This window comes from Panicum virgatum, chromosome 5N (assembly GCF_016808335.1).
Source record: "Panicum virgatum strain AP13 chromosome 5N, P.virgatum_v5, whole genome shotgun sequence".
Lineage (NCBI taxonomy): Eukaryota > Viridiplantae > Streptophyta > Magnoliopsida > Poales > Poaceae > Panicum > Panicum virgatum.
Window position 1 is genome coordinate 16689090 of NC_053149.1, and position 15088 is coordinate 16704177.

General features: G+C 47.0%; 2 long non-coding RNA genes across 2 annotated transcripts; both read right to left on the reverse strand.

Annotated features, from left to right (window-relative positions):
• Nucleotides 1-11239: 11239 nt before the first annotated feature.
• Nucleotides 11240-12035, reverse strand: LOC120675851. Its single transcript, XR_005675518.1, has 3 exons — nucleotides 11973-12035; nucleotides 11372-11868; nucleotides 11240-11297 (listed from the first exon to the last, which is right to left on the reverse strand). It is a non-coding gene; the product is annotated as an uncharacterized LOC120675851 (long non-coding RNA).
• Nucleotides 12036-12328: 293 nt separating this feature from the next.
• On the reverse strand, nucleotides 12329-14824 carry LOC120672231. Its single transcript, XR_005674013.1, has 3 exons — nucleotides 13639-14824; nucleotides 12497-12798; nucleotides 12329-12382 (listed from the first exon to the last, which is right to left on the reverse strand). It is a non-coding gene; the product is annotated as an uncharacterized LOC120672231 (long non-coding RNA).
• Between the last annotated feature and the right edge of the window lie 264 nt (nucleotides 14825-15088).

Consider the following 15088-nt stretch of genomic DNA (forward strand, 5'->3'; position numbering starts at 1 on the left):
AGCAGGGTATGCAGAAGGTATGGGTGCAGCAGCCGGTTATGCGCCCCAATTTATTCTCGTGCTACAACTGTGGGCAGCCTGGACATTTCGCACGCAACTGCCAGATGCCACCGAAGCAGGGCCAGCAGTCCGATCAGCAGAGTCAGAAGCAGCAAGTGGCTCATTTCAAACCGGGACAAGTGCACTGCACCACCCTTGAGGGTATTGCTGAGAGATCTCCAGTGATGACGGGTATGTTTTCCATAAATGATCAACCTATTACTGTGTTGTTCGACTCGGGTGCATCTCACACCTTTATCAGTAAAGAGTGTGTTACTAGACTTGGGCTGGGTGTAGAAAACATGTCGAAGCCGTATCATATTCATTCACCCGGGGGTCAATTGATAACCAATCAGACTACCAAGCAAGTGCCTCTACGGCTTCAAGGAAAAAAATTTACAACCCATTTGATCATGTTGCCAACCCAGAAAGTGGATATCATCCTCAGTATGAATTGGATGAAATTTCATGGGATTATTCTGGACACCTCATCACGTGCGGTGCACGTAAATTCTCCCATTCATGGTTCTATGACATTGTGTCTTATGAGCCCCACACCGTTGAACCATACGGTGAATCTTGTCGAGGACAAGAAGCTAGAGGACATACTAGTGGTATGTGAATACCCAGATGTTTTTTCAGATGATTTGCATGGGATGCCACATGATCGTGAGGTGGAGTTTTCCATTGAATTGCAAGCGGGAACAGCACCAATTTCCCGAAGACCTTATCGGATGCCACCGAATGAGCTGACTGAGTTAAAGAAGCAATTACAAGAATTGCTTGATAAGGGATATATTCGTCCTAGCATTTCGTCTTGGGGCTTTCCGCCGCTCTTTGTTAAGAAGAAAGATCAAAGCCTTAGGTTGTGTGTGGACTATAGGCTTTTGAATGCTGTCACAATCAAGAACAAATATCCCCTTCCCAGAATTGATATTCTATTTGATCAGCTATTCGGGGCCAATGTATTTTCAAAAATCGACCTCTGCTCTGGTTATCATCAGATAAAGATTAGAGCTGAGGATATTCCCAAGATGGCCTTCTCCACCAGATACGGGCTCTATGAGTATCTGGTTATGTCATTTGGGCTGACGAATACCCCTGCTCACTTCATGTACCTCATGAATTCGATATTCATGCCTGAACTGGATAAGTTTATCATGGTTTTCATTGATGACATTCTTATATATTCCAAGAATGAAAAAGAACATGATGAGCATCTTCGCATTGTTCTCTAGCGTCTCAGAGAGCATAAGTTATATGCTAAATTCAGTAAATGTGATTTCTGTCTTAAGGAGGTTCAGTTCTTGGGCCATATTATTTCTGAGGCGGGTATCTCTGTGTGCCCCAGCAAAATTCAAGATGTATTGAATTGGAAGACTCCAGAGTCTGTTTCAGAGATTCGGAGTTTCCTTGGGCTAGCAGGCTATTATCGCCAGTTTGTACCGGAGTTCTCTAAAATTGCTAGGCCCATGACGGAATTGCTTAAGAAAGGGGTAAAGTTTGTTTGGGATGACAAATGTGAATAGGCTTTTCAGACTTTGAGAAAGCTTCTGATGGCTGCCCCTGTCCTCGCTCGGCCAGATATTACCCGGCCTTTTGATGTGTATTGTGATGCATCAGGTACGGGCCTCGGCTGTGTACTCATGCAAGACCAGAGGGTGATTGCTTATCCTTCCAGAGCCCTCAGGCGACATGAGGAGAATTATGCCACTCATGATTTGGAACTAGCAGCAGTGGTACATGCATTAAAAATCTGGCGCCATTTCCTTCTGGGCAATCCTGTTCATATATACTCAGACCACAAGAGTCTCAAGTATATTTTTAGCCAGAGTGAGCTCAATTTGCACCAGAGGCGGTGGTTAGAGTAGATTAAGGATTATGATCTGGAAATTCATTATCACCCGGGTAAGGCCAATGTTATGGCAGATGCATTGAGCAGAAAGGCAAGTTGCAACTGCATCTCAGCAACACCTATGTATGCAACTCTATGTCAAGAGATGGAGAAGTTGAATCTGGTTATGGTAGCTGAGGGTACACTTACCAATACTACCCTCACTCCAACACTGCGAGATCAAATTATTGCTGCTCAGAGAAATAATATTGGCATGGGAAAGATTAGGCAAAGGCTTGGAGAAAATGACCCTCGAGTGGCATGTTTCCATCTAGATGACGAGGGTGTTTTATGGTTTAAGAACCGACTAGTGGTACCTAAAGATCTGGAGCTTCGAAAGCAGATTCTTGATGAGGTTCATCTCTCTAGGTATTCTATCCATCCTGGCAGCAACAAAATGTATCAAGATCTGAAACAGCGATTTTGGTGGACAAGGATGAAGCGGGAAATCGCTAGGTATGTGTCAGAATGTGACACCTATCGGAGGGTTAAGGCGAGCCACTTGAGACCAGCCGGCCCTTTGCAGCCCCTGAGTATTCCCTCCTGGAAGTGTGAGGACATCAGTATGGATTTCATTGTCGGCTTACCCAAAACTTCTAAGGGGTATGATTTGATATGGGTTATTGTGGATCGTCTCACCAAGACCGTGCATTTTCTGCCGGTAAAGACCACACATACAGCGAAGCAATATGCCCAGTTATATCTGGATCGTATTGTGCGTCTGCATGGAATTCCAAAGACAATCATTTCAGACCGGGGTGCTCAATTCATTGCTCGGTTCTGGGAGCACTTTCACGCCACCCTCGGCACTCAGCTCCTTCGCAGTTCGGCTTATCATCCCCAGACTGACGGCCAGACAGAAAGGATAAATCAAATATTGGAGGACATGCTTAGAACATGTGTGCTCACCTATAATCAAAAATGGGATGAGTGATTGCCATTGGCCGAGTTTGCTTATAACAATAGTTATCAAGAGAGCATCAGAATGGCCCCTTTTGAGGCCTTATATGGACGGAAATGTAGGACGCCATTGAATTGGTCAGAAGCTGGGGAAAGAACTTTCTTTGGGCCTGATATGGTGAATGAAGCAGAAGAGCAGGTTCGGGTTATTCAGGAAAATTTAAAGATTGCAAAATCCCGACAAAAGAGTTACGCGGATAAGAAACGTTAATTGATCATGTTTAAAGTGGGCGATCATGTCTATCTACAGGTATCTCCAATGAAAGGAGTTCAACAATTCGGTGTGAAGGGAAAGCTCGCACCTCGCTATGTTGGGCCTTTCCTTATTATTGAGCCGTGTGGACCAGTGGCATACCACCTGGAACATCCTGCCCACTTATCCGCGGTTCATAATATATTCCATATCTCTCAGCTCAGAAAATGCCTCCGTGTTCCCACCAAGATTGTGGATATAGAGGGGCTACAATTGGAGACCGATCTTGTATATCCCGAGCACCCAGTGAAAATTGTTGATTTCAAGATCCGGGTCACTCGAAATCACATTAGCAACTTCTATAAGGTGCAATGGAGTAACCACTCCGAGCGGGAAGCTACTTGGGAAAAGGAGGACTTTCTCTAGTCAAAATGTCCTGAATTGCTGCACACCTACCAAGGTACTCACCAATTCCTATCTTTTCAATTTAGCACTCCATTAAATCTCGGGACGAGATTTCTTTTAGGGGGTAGGATTGTAACACTTCAGGTATTAATCACCTGTAATTAAAAGTTTATTATGGTCATTAGTTCTAACTCACGCGACAAATCGCTAATCAAAAACTCTTCCCGTCAGCTCGGCCAGACCGGTCTGACCGGTCTGGGAAATCGGTCTGACCGGTTGGGGCTGAGACAACCGTTTTGTTAGAGCCCGCAGCATTTAAATCACTCTCTCTCTCTCTCACCAACTCACTCGCCTCTATCGTGCTCAGCTCGCCCCTCCCGAGCTCTCCCCCTCCCCAAAGCCCTAAATCCCCAATCCATCATTTCCATTTGATTCCAAGGCCTAGGAAGGATCAAATCGGCGTGGGGAAGCTTCTTCTTCGCGATTCCCTCCTTGGGGAGCAGTGGATTCAAGTTCTTCGCATGAAAAGGACTCATCCAAGGTACTCTAGCTAGGAATGAATCGATCTCCTTTTCTAGATGATCTTAGGTGATTTTCTCTGGTCAAAAACGTCTAAATGTATCCCTGGACTAGTGCCTATAAGGGTTTAAGAATTTGTGGGCGATTTTCGCCGCGCCAAGGAAACCTAGGTTTTTGGTCTGGGTTGGACCGGTCTGACCGGTAGGGGTCCGGACAGTCCGGCCATTGGATCGGATACTCTGGGTTTGTGGTGATCTAGACATTCCAGAGTTAGGTCCGGATTCCCCGGACTTGGAGTCCGGATACTCCGAGAATACGTTCGGATACTATGGATTTTTGGTATCGAGGCGCGCACAGGCCAGACCGGTCTGACCGGTTTGGTATACCGGTCTAACTAGTGCTAGTAGAGCTGAGAGGGTTGAATTGGGGTTAGTTGGTGCAAATGGTTAGAAATTAATGTGGTTAATGGTCACTTGTAATTTTTATAAATCATGCATGCCTTTCTCATGTCATATGCATATGCATACGTGTAGCAGCCGCCGCGGAGGAAGTGATATACGAGGTGGTTGCGGAGCCACAGGAGCCGCAGGGGCAAGCCCCGCCACAGGAGGATCGTGGGGAGTTGGCCCAAGGCCCAACTCACCCCAAATCTGAGCAGCAGACTCAAGGCAAGCCCCGGTGCACATCCTATTATTTCAAATTTATGACACCTAAATATGTCTCTACTACTTGTGCATTAGATTTAGGAATTATTTGGAACCCTAGTTGCATGATCCCTAGGTTCCCTTGAGTTATACTAGTATGTATAGGACGATAGAAGTGCTATGCTTAATGGTTCTCGGTAGAAGACGAGTGATCTCTGGTCACTCGTGAGAAATAGGATGATTAGAAGTCGAGTAATTTCCGGTTACTAGCGAGATACAAGATATATTAATATTTCAGTATATGAGTTGTTGAATTTGATATGTAATGAATGGAGAATTGAGACCGGACGGGAATGATGAGGAAATGTAGGTATGGCAGCAGGACAGGGTTCCTGGGTGTCTTAGTCCCGTCTAAGTCGGTTAAAGACCGTACCGTTGTTAGCCCTGCTGATCATGTTTGAATTGTACTAACCGCATATCAGGAGTAGGAGGTAGTCGAAACCGGTAAGCCTAGTACTGCTTTGCTTCGAAAGTACAGGAACCCGCACCCAACTCCTAGGGCGAGTCGAGTGGCCGCGGAGAAAGGGGTCGCATATGTTTACTTTTGGTGGTCTCACGTAGGGCTCGGCTGACTATATGTCGTTGGGCTGGTTCCTGTAGTTCGAGGCGGGGAGGGGAAAGATTGGTGCATGGGGTCCGACGGGGCTTTTGCGTGCCGTGTTGGTTAGGTCCACCTTGCAAGGTTAAATCGAATCGATTCACCGTCAGTCGCTCTCGGATATGAGCACCTTGATCACTATGTCGCATCGTAGTGTTATGACGAGATGATGAGTATATTTATATACATATGATGATGAACACCTTGAATTATTGTTGATTGCACCACCATGTTTGATATAGTTGATTCATGCAAATATTAGAATAGAGTTAATTTGTATAGAATCTGGGGCTAAAATACTGAAAGTAAGGAATTAATTTGGTCGCTTTTATGCAAAATAACCACCAGCCAAAAGTCTTGCATGTCTAGATATGTGGGCTAAGTTATACCCACTGGTCGGGTAAGTCTTGCTGAGTATTAGTTGCTCAAGGTTTGTTGCTACCCAAATTATTTCAGGAGCCCAGGACATTGACTTCTGCCCCTGCAGTGCCAAGTTCATCTGCCGCAGTGCAGAGGGGTGGAAGGTGGATGAGCGAGACCCCTAGACTAGGGCGTTGGCGGGCTGCACGCTTGCGGGCTGAGCGTGCAGTCTCTCTGTTTTGTTGTGACCGGTCTGACCGGTCTGACCGGTAGTCCTCGGCCGGTCTGACCGGTATGGCTAACCGGTCTGACCGGTGGTGTTAGGCTGTGAGTGGGCAGCAGTGTAGTGTAGTCGTTGTTTGGGTGTAAATTCTAGTTGATAGTTGTAACACTTGTAATTTATGTTTGTATTTGAACCAGGTTTGTAAAACTATTGTAGTTGAACTCTTTTGTAAAAGTGATGATTATTTCTAGGGAAAATTCGATTCATGCCACCACAACTCCGTGAAATTGGGTGTCATGTTGAAAATCACGCCACTCAATGGCGTGATTTTCAACATGAGATCCAATTTCAAGAAATTGGAGTGGCATGGATCCAACTGACCCTTATTTCTATTATTGTCGCGTTATTGTATTTTTAAGTATTCGTCGTGCTTGTACCATCTGCGCCCGTCTTCGTGTGGGACTTCCGGTGTTATTTCGATCGGGCCGTGGGTTGAGAAGGGATCGCCAAATTAAGTCATTAAGCTAATGCGCCCGATGTGTTCAAATGACAACCATTACGCTTAATTTAAAGTTTTAATTTGGCAGTTCCATCACACTCAAGATCACCGAGCCGTTGAGGGCCGCCTTCTTCCTCAGCGACCGGAAGTTCTGCGTCGCGCCGCTCGCCAAAATGGGAGAAATGCTCAGCACGACGACACTGGTCAGCAGGGGTCCCCTGAGCGGAAAAGTGAGACTTGGCAGCGCCGGCATCGCCAAGTACAAGAGCGAAAACTGGACGAGGTCGTTTCAGGTGGAGCCGGTGCTGAGGGGCCAAGTGGCGTACAAGGATCGCTATGCCATATGCAAAGGTGAAGGGTTCCTGCCTGCTCAATCTGCAGCTCGCGCCGGCGGCGGGAATGGCTGCACCGGCGGCATTCCAGAACGTGAAATGCCGCCTCAAGAACTGTTAGATAGCTAACAGTAATATGGCTTTCATGGCCGTATATATGTGATGAAATAATTTTGTGTGCACTTCTCTCTTATGTGTGCACTTCTAAACTTAAATTACTTGGCCCTTTCCCCGTATATCCTTTGTTACTCTATCATGTAAAACTTATTAATTTATTTTGCTACTACATTTCAACATGATGCATTACTACAAAAATAATTTTCCACACCTGTTGAGAACCAATGGTGGTCACCCTTTGATGATGAGTGATTGACAACGTTGAGTAGATTTGATGTATCTCTTGGATGTGCAGGTGTAGGATGCGACGTGATGGCCGACGGCACGTGGTGAAGGGCGAGCTCCAGCTTGGGTGCGATGGACCATGCGGTGATGACGGGCAAACAAGAGCTTTGCGTTGATGCATCATGCTATGGTGAAGGACAAGCGAAGGCTTGGCACCGAGGGACCCGAGGAGTCCGGGTAGAGTCATGGGCGATCCACATGATGCACGATCAGAGTAAGAGTACATGAAGGGCGAGATTGTGATGGAGACAGCATCGGTCAAGTCAAGGAGGAAGGCGATGGTAAGTTCGAGTAGACTGCCCGTGCAGCGGGAGTGCGAAAGACTTGAAGGCGTTAAAACTTGGCGGAGGCTGGACACGCGTCCACATCGGAGATGGCAGGTTTGCCGGTTTGGGCATCAAAACTGGGGGCGCGTCAGGTGCGTCCGGATGGCGGTGATGGAGGGAACGTGGCATCATCGCAAAGTTTGCGTCGAGGCGAAGCAGAGTCGTGAAGGCGGCGTGTCCGTCTGGTAGTCCAGTAAAAAGTTGGATGGTTTTACCCCTAATGGGTATTTGAGTTGTATGCTTAATGAAAGGGCGTTTTGGTCTTTTGCCAGGCGTCTATATATAGAGAGTGGGCTGTTTGAGGGAAGCCATCTCTTTACATCTCGAGGTCCTCTTATTTGTGAGAGCTAGGTTTTGAAAGAGAGGGAGAGAGGAATCTTTGATTTGATCTTTTGCCATCTTAATTTTGTGTGTGCTAAAGAGTGGCTTGTAATCAGATCTCATGGAGTAATCGAAAGATCAAATTCGTGTCCTTTTATTTTATCCTGAGCGTTTTTCTTTTTCGCTATTTTCAAGTGATTTTTGAAAGATTTTTCGTTTGTCGCATTTGACCGCGATTTGAGCCGGATTTCTTGAGGGGATTTGTTGCTAGGACACTTGTGAACATTTTTGATTTAATATTCTTTCAAATCTCTCGCGAATTGGTTCAGATTTTAAGTTTTCCCCAAATTTGTGTTCTTGTTACGGCACTTTGATTTTTCATTCCATTCGTGATGGTTTCTTGACCTTTTTACGAGCTTCTTTTTGGATCTATTTTTTGATAATACCAGACTGTATTAAAAGTTAAGGAAAACAAACAAGACACCCATACAGACTAGTACATACATACGCACAGGATACAGACCCCAGCTGTCCCTACCGAACTTGCAGAGGAGCCCCCCAAAAAGAAAAAATACAACAAAGCTCCTTGAGGACCCCTGCCTGCCTGCCTGACTCGCTGGCGGCCGCCAATGCCAGGAACTGGTGCCGTAGAAGACGACGCCGAAACCTGGCAGACGGAGAAGCACGCACCCAAGAACCACGGCAGGCACCATCGCTTGAAAGCTTTGAGAGCCGCAGTAGCATCCCACCCAAGAAGGCGAGAAGATGAACGCTGTTGAGGTCCGCCGGGGACGCGCCCCGTACCTCCATGATCCAGAACCTGAGCTTGTCGTCAGAAGACGGCAAGAACTCCCAGATCCACCATCCGCATCACGTCAGGACCCACAGCCGCTCCGCCCAACGCGCAAAACAAGACCGCCACCACCGTCACCATGGTCGCCCAGGGAAGCAACCGAAGCGCCGGACGGCACCAAACTCCTGTACAAGAGCAACCCGGCATCGATGCCTCCGCAGAGACGTGAGATCCAAGAGGCTCCACCCTCACAGACCTCACACCGGGGCCGGAGTGAGCGCCGCTGCAAGAGGGACGAGGCCGAAGAAACTTATTCCACAGCGCCGATGACGCCGCCGCCTCACCATCACCGCCGCCCGGAAACACTAACCTAGATAATCTAGGACATAAACTACCTAGCCAGACGGAGCTTGACGGTCTCCCCCACCTCCCGACGCCAAAGCGGCTGTCGGAGGCGAGCAAGACCGCCGTCTCCACCGGCACCACCTGCTGCAACTGAAGCCGCCCCTCCTTTCGCCTCTCTCTACTGTATATACCGTTATATACAGTAAACCCTCGTGATCGCATGTTGCTAGTCACGTGTTTCTATATTAGGCGTTGTTTTGCCTTTTTCAGTTTAAGTCATAAATCTTACATCGCATGTTTAAACACCAATTAAAAGTCCTAAATATAGATTTATTACAAAATTAATTTTATAAGTCGTGACTTAATCACGAGACGAATCTATTAAGTCTAATTAGTTCATAATTTGGCCACTAATTACTACAGTAACCATCTGCTAATTGTACATTAATTATACGTAATAAATTTGTCTAGAGCTCTAATTGCAGTTTTATATTAAATTGAAATCCGAACATTCGAATTGACTTCCGAACATTCGACGTGATAGCTAATTGAAAACCAAACGAGACCTTAGATTGCTACGATGATCTGTTGAAGTTTCGTTTGAATCCATGAAGTTTTGAGCAAGTATTTGACGTTTGAAATCTCGGTTTCGGTATTGCTTTCCCCTTGTTCTTTATCTGTTCCTGCGCAGGTGATTTTGGGGGAATCCGTGTCGCCTGCTGCGCTTGCGCACGTAGTGCAAGGACTAGCAGGAGCCAGCGCTGCGGAGCAGCAGCAGGCGCGCGGCGGATCTCCGGATGCTGAACTATTGGCCTGCCCGGCCCGTCCTACTAGTCCAAGAGCAATGCTATTTCCTCAAAAAAAAAGAGCAACGATATCTCCTGTGATCCTCACCCCAAAAAAAAATCCGCGGAGCTTCCATGCGCCAGGGTGGGGCAGCTGCCCCACCTACTGCCGAAATAGCACTACTAGGACGCGGCACGACGGGTAGCGCGTCTTTTTTTACTTTTATATTTTTGCAAAATATTTTTTACAAAAATATATTTTCAATATCACAATTTACAGTTTTGTACCTCTACCGCTCGGCAGAGGGCGACAGGGACTTATATGTAAATTAAAAAAAATTATTTACGCGGAAGCCCTCGGCGGGAGCCTGCCGCGGGGGCATGCTCCCCTCCCCGCAAAATGGGCCATTAGATGTGGTTTTAGATATTTTGGATAGAAATAAAAAGCATTAGTAAAGTATATAAATATGAAAAGTAAAAGTTAGCAATTCATACACATATGCAAATGAGAACGAAATAGGTGATGCCTGAGAACGAAATAAGTATAACATGACGACATGTCCATAACAAAAATACGGAAACAGCCAGAAGCACCTCCTAACCACCCCGGTCACCCCGGCCATGTCAACCTCTTTTACACTGAGCGTGGACGTGGTCTGTAGAGTAGGTGTGCCGCTCTGGAGGCCCTACGTCTCTACCTGGACGTCCGGAGGCCATAGGTGTCTAGAAGGTAGGATCGGCCTGCTGGTTTGGTGTAGAAAATAACCGACTCCAATCTTCGAAGTTCGCCTCAAAGGTATCCTGTGTGGACCCTATACAGTAGCAATTAAGATATCTTAATCATCGTTTTATAAGTCATATATTTTGGTATATATTCATCATACGTATCTGATGGTGGTGGATACGAGGAATGACCCATATCAGGAAGCTGGTGGTGCGATCCTGTAAACCGTTCAAATTATTTAAAATATTCATAGAAATAAGAAGCACATGATAAATTCGGGCTACAGATTAGGTATTTACGTTGCGTTCCTTCTGCTGTCGCCGTAGGATAATACGAAGAAGGTCCAGCATCATATAACTGTTGTGATCCTATATGTAAATACAAAAGGAATTAGACTTCATACCACAATTAATTGAAATTAAGATATTGACTATATGTCTACCGAAAGGTCGTGGTGGTGCCTGTGTTGGTTGAAATGACATCTCTGCAGCTGGTGCCATAGTACTAAACTGAGTCCCTCCGTGAGGTTGGTAAGGTGGGTGTGCATCACCTGTATGGACTGAGAATTAATTGTTGGCTTCAAAGTAGCAAGTTAGTAAGTATCCTCACGTACCTGGATAATGCTGCTGAGACCAATAAAGTGCTTGGGAAGACTGCTGTTGTGTGGGACCACAAAAAAACGAGGTCGAGGCTTGAGACGAACCGTACGAGTCATCGTACGATGTCCGGCTACCAAAGGCTTCAAGCATGGAATGTGCTCTTTGTGAAACTCGGGTCCAGGCCGACTCTTGCTCATTCCTATCCATCATAGATCCCCCTCGAATCCTCATCAAATTCGTCCTGGCATCTAAGTCCATCAACCTGCACATTTCAAACTGCAAGCAAGAAAAAGAAAGGCATTAACACTGTAATCCAAAGTATTTGAAAAGCGATGATAACTTTGACTCACCGCCCCAGCTAATGCCTCATCCCTATATCGTGCGTACCCATCCTGTGCTGTCGCAACATGCGGCTGTGGTTGCATGTCAGCATATATCAAGCGGCAACGAGTCTGAGGCTGGTACCAGCTCAGGTACGCCCTGTACGAAGCCTCCGTGTGTGCAGGGGTCGCAAGCGCCACGTTCTCCTCTGCCTGGTCCCAGCCATCGACCCAAGGCTGCACCCTTGTCACCCACATGTTGGAGAAGGGTTGCTCAGTCCTCGATAAACTAAATATTGAAAACAATTTAGTCACCCACATGTTGGAGAAGGGTCGTACACCAACGCTGTAGTTGTCATCCAAAAGGCCTGGTCCTGAAAGCAAACCGAAAATATCCCGATCGGTGCACGAGTGTTTATAGCCAACTCGGAGTAGGGCTCCCACACGATGTCTTCAGGTGTCAACCGATCAAACTCAGCCACAAATTCAGGATATGCCCGACGAGACTGTACGTGGGCCCACCTCTTCTGCACAAAATTAATAATATATGTACAAATAAGAAATACAAAGAGGGTAAAACAAAGCAACAGAATTGCCAACAGAATAGTACGAGTAGCAGTCATTTCCGTACCTGACGAGCGTACCAGAGAGTCCCCATGATGGGTCTATCGTCCTCGGTGTCACCGTACATATCCAGCTCATACGGTGAGTGGTCGACAAGCGGGCGACCAATTGCTATCCTCTCGTACGACCAAAGCTGTAGCAGAATTGGACATCCTGTAAGAATTGCATTGTGCTTATTTTGCACCGATGCCTTGCAGAGGCCACGGTACGTGGCTGCAAGTACCGCTGCACCCCAACTGTATTGAGACATTTCCTCCACAGCTGCCTCTGCGATCTCCAGTGCGTAAGGCACAAGCACCCTATCCACATAGGCCCCGTGTGAGTTGTTGAACATTATGTATCCAAACAACCACAACAGGTATGCCTCAAGGGATCAGTGACGCTATCATCATCAGCATCATGTGCCAAATTATCGGGCTGCATAGAAAAGATGAACATTTATGAGTACGAGATCAATTATAAAATAAAATCATAACTGCACTAGTCAAAAGCATAACTCTAACATTAATCGTAACACAACAAAGTATGTACTTGGAACTGGAGGATCCATGCCTTGGCAGGGCCTGTTGCTTTTGGGTGCTCTTCTACATCAATCGCGATGTCAATATTTGCAAAACGCTCTTCTAGATCATCCAACCACATAGGCAGGACGACACGAGGCCCTACGGCATCCCCACTGATAGAAAGACCCAGCAGCATCGCAACGTCCTGTAGGGTCGGTGTCATCTCCCCACAAGGGAGGTGGAAGGTGTTTGTCTCAGGCCTCCATCTATCAACCAGAGCCGTCAATAGGGACCTGTCCAGCTGTACTGAACCACTCTCAACAAGACGACCTATAATAAGAAGACCAGCCTCACTAAACCTGAAAAATCGAACGATCAAAGGTAAGTACATTATGTACGAAACGTATACGAAACAAACGTATTCTTAAAAACATAATCCGACGACCTATCACTTGGGCACCCATCGTGGGTCAACAGGAATAAACTCCGCTGGTGGACGTGGACGCAGCACGTTAAGTTTCACGCGCTGAACCACTGCAAGGAAGGACCGGTGCGACGAGTCTATGACTCCGTCCAGTAGAGCTGGCGTATCTTCGGCCATACCTAACACAAAAAAATATAAGTTTTCTGCATTTTCTACAATTTTTCTGTATTTTTCTACAATTTATCTTAAATTTTCATAAACTTTTCTAACATTTTCTTGCATTTCCTACAATTTTTGTACAATATATTTTTATAAATATATTTTTCTAATATTTTCTAAATTTTTCTGCATTTTCTACAATTTATCTTAAATTTTCATAAACTTTTCTAACATTTTCATGCATTTCCTACAATTTTTTTACAATATATTTTTATAAATATATTTTTCTAACATTTTCTAAATTTTTCTACATTTCTATAATTTATCTGAATGTTTCATATACTTTTCTATCATTTTCTACAATTTCTGACTATTTCTCGAAATTTTTTCTCGTATTAAACAACTAATCAATACCACAAAATTTGTTGGTAAACTTAATTGGTTTTTCTAAAACTAATCTTAATTCTACCTAAATTATATTAAAAACATTACCTAAATCGCTAAAATATCATTACTGCTGCATACACTAATTATAAAATTAAACATACAAAATATTTATATCGAGAAAGTTGAGAAATATTTATTACCTGCGGTTAGGATCCAAAATGCGGCTGAGCTTCGCCGTTACAACTCCCTCTCTAACCCCTCCTCTCTCCCTCCCGCTCTCTGGATGTCGTGGGAAGCAAATGAGGGGGGAGGGGGGAGAGAAACCTTTTATACAGTATGGGAGAGCCTGCCGCCCCCCTGCCGGGCGGCAGGCCCCCACCGCCCAGTGGAGTGACGGCAGGGGGGCGGCAAGCTCCCGTCAAGGACTTCCGCGCAAATATTTTTTTTTAATTTATATATAAATCCCTGCCGCCCCCCTGCCGGGCGGCAGGTCCCTTGCCGGGCGGTAGGGGTACAAAACTATAAATTGTGATATTAAAAATATATTTTTATAAAAAATATTTTCCAAAAATATAAAAATAAAAAAACGCGACGGGTAGCTTGGCACGGCACTGCCGGTTAGTAGGTGGCGAGCAAAGAAGCAGTGGCATCTATAAATGGCTATTCGGGCGGCCCGGCCCAAGCCCGAGCTGGCCCGAGCACAAACTGATCGGGCCAGGCCCGGCAGGACCATACTAACGGGCCGTGCCAAGCTACCCGTCGTGCCGCGTTCTCGGCCCAGGCATGAGCCCACGGACCGATTTTCGTGCCGGGCCGACCCGAAAAGCACGTGGACTTCGCCGTGCCCGTGCCGTCCTCCGCCCGTATGCTCGATGGAGGCTGCCGCCGGCAGGCTGCCGCGCCAGTTGACGCCGCCCACCGGAGAAGGAAAGTGGGGATGAGAGACCTCACCGAAGGTTTGGATCTTGTGACTAACTCATTGGAGACGAGGGAGAAGGCGAGGAGCAGGGGAGGCAAGAGGACGGGTGTGCGGCGGAGGTGCAGAAGCAGAGCCGATTGGAGGGCGGCGTCTGCTAGCTCGTCGCCGCCGCCGTCAGCTCGCTGTAGCGGATCCTGTACGCTGCCACTGTCTGCTCGGCCTCGTCGTCCCTTCCTCGTACGCGGCACCATCGCCCTGCTCGCCATGCTCGCCCCATGTGTGCCGCCACTTGCCGTGCAGTTGCAAGCCAGCAATCAGCATCCTGTGGATGGGAGGAGAGCGCCAAGGCAACAGCAACAGGGAGGGACGAGGCACGGAAAGGGAGGCGGAGGATGAAGGCACGAAGGGAAGCTAGCACTATCAGAGACGGAGGCGGAGAGCTTCTGCATCTGGTGGTTTCTGGAGACATCGATTGGATAAGATTCGTGGGGAGAAGACAGCTGACCAAGGTGTCTCATATGTGGGCTGAAATGTAAGAGGGTTAACGGGCCATTTCGGGCCGACCCCTAAAATTCGTGCCGGGCCGTGCCGCGCCTCCACAGTCTGCCGTGCCACCGCCCACCGCCTCCGCTGGAGCGTGGATCCTGCGCCTGTGCTGGAGCCCGCCATCTCCGCACCGCACGACGCCTGCGCTTGAACCCCAGCCCCTAAGGGCACGCCGTGCCTCTCGC